The sequence below is a fragment of the Heterodontus francisci genome, unplaced genomic scaffold (assembly GCF_036365525.1).
Source record: "Heterodontus francisci isolate sHetFra1 unplaced genomic scaffold, sHetFra1.hap1 HAP1_SCAFFOLD_88, whole genome shotgun sequence".
NCBI lineage: Eukaryota > Metazoa > Chordata > Chondrichthyes > Heterodontiformes > Heterodontidae > Heterodontus > Heterodontus francisci.
In genome coordinates, this window is record NW_027142063.1 from 7,131,266 (window position 1) to 7,135,697 (window position 4,432).

Consider the following 4,432-nt stretch of genomic DNA (forward strand, 5'->3'; position numbering starts at 1 on the left):
CTTCTATTAATAAGAGACTCCTTTCATTGTGTTATTCCATAGTGTCAGTCGGAGAATCATCCCTGGCACTAACATGGATCAACGGCTCCAGCGAGAGGGAGAAGATGGATCAGAATCTGACATAAATAGATTAGAATGTTACAATAATAGGTTGCAATCTGAGAACAATCGATTGGATTGTGAGAACACTGGATCAGAATCGGAGAACAATAGATTGGAATGTAACAATAACGGGCAGGAGTTTATCCGATTGGTTTGACCATCTTACTGCGGATTACTATAGGCTGACATGAGAAGATCGGATCTATTATGCATTGAAAATGATTCAGTACTTTTACTATCCCATCCTCGCTATTTTTGGTGCCCCTGGCAAGTCACCGTATTCGGCTATTAACTGCACATGCTTTCTGTCCTTGAAATTTACTCGTTCATCTTTATTGCTGTTGGTATTCATGATAAGGCTATGTAGCGAGATATTACACGTGTAAAAACTACCATGGCATATCCCTGCTCAGCATAGTGAGGAAAGTCCTTGCTCGAGTCGCTCTAAACAGGCTCCAGAAGCTGGCCGAACGCGTCTAACCTGAGGCACAGTGTGGCTTTCGTGCCGAGAGATCGACCGTTGACATGCTGTTCTCCCTTCGTCAGATGCAGGAGAAATGCCATGAGCAACAAATACCTCTCGACATTGCTTTCATTGATCTCACCAAAACCTTTGACCTCGTCAGCGGTCGTGGTCTCTTCAGAATACAGGAAAAGATTGGATGCCCACCAAAGCTACTGAGTGTCATCACCTCATTCCATGACAATATGAAGGGCACAATTCAACATGGTGGCTCCTCATCAGGCCCCTTTCCTATCCTGAGTGGCGTGAAACAGGGCTGTGTTCTCGCACCCACACTTTTTGGGATTTTCTTCTCCCTGCTGCTTTCACATGCGTTCAAGTCCTTTGAAGAAGGAATTTTCCTCCACAGTAGATCTGGGGGCAGGTTGATCAACCTTGCCCGTCTAAGAACGAAGTCCAAAGTACGGAAAGTCCTCACCAGGGAACTGCTCTTTGCTGACGATGCTGCTTTAACATCTCACACTGAAGAGTGTCTGCAGAGTCTCATCGACAGGTTTGCGGCTGCCTGCAATGAATTTGGCCTAACCATCAACCTCAAGAAAACGAACATCATGGGGCAGGACGTCAGAAATGCACCATCCATCAATATTGGTGACCAAGCATTGGAAGTGGTTCAAGAGTTACCAAGGCGCATCTATCACCAGTAACCTGTCTCTCGATGCAGAAAGCAACAAGCACATGGGAAAGGCTTCCACTGCTATGTCCAGACTGGCCAAGAGAGTGTGGGAAAATGGCGCACTGACACGGAACACAAAAGTCCGAGTGTATCAAACCTGTGTCCTCAGTACCTTGCTCTATGGCAGCGAGGCCTGGACAACGTATGTCAGCCAAGAGCGACATCTCAATTCATTCCATCTTCACTGCCTCCGGAGAATACTTGGTATCAGGTGGCAGGACCGTATCTCCAACACAGAAGTCCTCGAGGCGGCCAACATCCCCAGCATAAACACACTACTGAGTCAGTGGCGCTTGAGATGGCTTGGCCATGTGAGCCGCATGGAAGATGGTAGGATCCCCAAAGACACATTGTACAGCGAGCTCGCCACTGGTATCAGACCCACCGACCGTCCATGTTTCCGCTTTGAAGACGTCTGCAAACGCGACATGAAGTCCTGTGACATTGATCACAAGTCGTGGGAGTCAGTTGCCAGCGTTCACCAGAGCTGGCGGGTTGCCATAAAGGCGGGGCTAAAGTGTGGCGAGTCAAAGAGACATGGCAGTAGGCAGGAAAAAAACAAAGGTGCAAGGGGAGAGCCAACTGTGTAACAGTCCCGACAAACAAGTTTTTCTGCAGCACCTTCGGAAGAGCCTGTCACTCTAGAATTGGCCTTTATAGCTACTGCTCCAGTCACCACTGACCACCTCCAGGCGCTTACCGATTGTCTCTCGAGATAAGGAAGCCAAAGAGAAATCACGATTCAATGTATTATTGCCCTTGTAAATGTGGGTATTTGGAAATGGCATCCATTGTTTTCAGTCCTGATCTCAAACTCCGTTCTTTGTCCACCAACCCCCTCACTCACAGACATTATCTGAGGTTGAACTACAATATTCACTATCTCGCTGATCTCTTTGCCTCTGAGTTTAGTTCAGATATACAGCACTGAAGCAGACCCTTCAGCCCACCGAGTCTGTGCTGACCATCAACCACCCATTTATACCAAGCCTTCATTTCTACCACATCCCCACTTGTCCCTATATTTCCCTACCACCTACCTATACTAGGGGCAATTTCTAATGGCCAACTTACCTATCAACCTGCAAGTCTTTGGCATGGGGGAGGAAACCGGAGCACCCGGAGGAAACCCACGCAGATACAGGGAGAACTTGCAAACTCCACACAGGCAGTACCCAGAATTGAACCCAGGTAGCTGGAGCTGTCAGGCTGCGGTGCTAACAAGTGCGCCACTGTGTTGAGTTTCAATTCCATATCATGCCCATTACCTATCCTATCTGCTACCGCCTTCATAATCAAGACAAAATACTGTGGATGCTGGAAATCTTAAAGAAAAACAAAGTGCTGGAAATATTTAGCATGTCGGGCAAAGTCTGATGAGAGAAAAAAACAGAGTTAACGTTTCAATCCTGTGACCTTTCATCAGAACTGGCAAAGGTTAAAAACGTAATAAGCTTTGAGCAACAATGAAGCATTAGCCCAGAAAGAGTATGAATGGTAAAAATATGAAAAGCTCTGTCCAAAAGCAAAATCATGAAGAAACAAATTTAAGGCAGTTGCATGGCTAAAAATAAAGTAAAATAAAAAAGAAATTATAAAGACAATCATACTCTGAAACTGTTGAAAACAATGTTGACTCCATAAAGCTGCAGAGTGCCTCATTGGAAGATGATGTGCTGTCAGATGAGCTTGCGTTGATGTTCGCTGGAACAGTGTAGCAGACCAAGGATAGAAATGTTGTCATGGGAGCAGGGTGGTGAGTTAAAATGGCAAGCAACCAGAAGCTCGGGGTTATGCTTGCAGACTGAGTGGAGGTGTTCAGCAAAGTGGTCATCCGATCTGCAATTGGTCTCCCCAATGGAGAGGCAAATGTATTCTGAGCAGTGAATGCCTTATACTAAATTGAAAGAAGTACAAGTAAATTGCTGCTTCACCTGGGGCCTTGGATGGTGAGCAGAGAAGAAGACAATTGGAAGGTATTACACTTCCTGCAATGGCAAAGGAAGGTGTGTGGGAAGGGGATGACGTGTTAGGCAATGGCGTGCACCAGAGTGTCGCGGAGGGAGCGATCCATTCAGAATGCTGACAGGGGATGGAGGGGAAGATATGTTTGGTGGCAGGATCACGCAGGATGTGGCAGGAATGGCGGAGGATGATTCTTTAGATGGGAAGACTAGTGGGGTGGAACGTGAAGTCTTTCACCTGGTCCATCTCCCTTCACTTCCTCGACTTTCCTGTCGCCATTGCTGGGGATAGGCTGGCCACTGATATTCATTATAAGCCACAGTTTCCTCGATTACATTTCCTCACACCTTTCCTCCAATAAGGACACCATTCAGTTCTTCACGTTTCTCCAACTCAGACACATCTGCTCTGATGATGCCACCTTCCACAGTAGCGCTTCTGATCTGTCTCCTTTTTAAATATAAAACGTCGATTACCCCGCCCACTGTGCTTGACAAGGCCCTCAACCATGTACGACTATCAACATTGAGTTTAACAATTTCAGAGCATGACTGCCTTTTTAATTTGATTTAATTGTATTAAGTTTGCAACCATGGGCCTGACTTAAACTTGCCCTGCTGCGTATTGCCAGCAATTTCTGCTTTTATACCACCTCTATATCAGACTCTGCCTTAACATATCTGCTGCTCAAACCACCATCCATGCCTTTGTCAAATCCTAGACTCATTATCCAAATGCTAAACTGACAATAGACCCAGTTAGAAACCTTCATAAACCGCATCCCATCGAAAGGTCTGCTGCCTGTATCCTAAGTCAGGCCAAGTCCCGCTTACTGAACACCCCGTGCTCACTGACCTTCATTGGTTCATGGTCTGGTAGCGTCACAAATGTAATATTCCACATATTGTGTTCAAATTCCTCACTGACACCACGCCTCCAATTAGTCCCATTACCATGTCCGTTTCCCATGTTCCTGCTAAATGTTTCCCTTAGAGTATTTATCCAATTCACTTCAAGTGATTTTTTTCTCCCCAGCTGGAATTCTGGGCTCCAGAGACCCACTGGTATCGATGCTATGAAGTCTAAAGAATTCTAAATGGTGGGGCTGCACTGATGTCCACTTGCAACATCTCCCACATGCTGCTACATGCGAGTCAAGCTGTTGC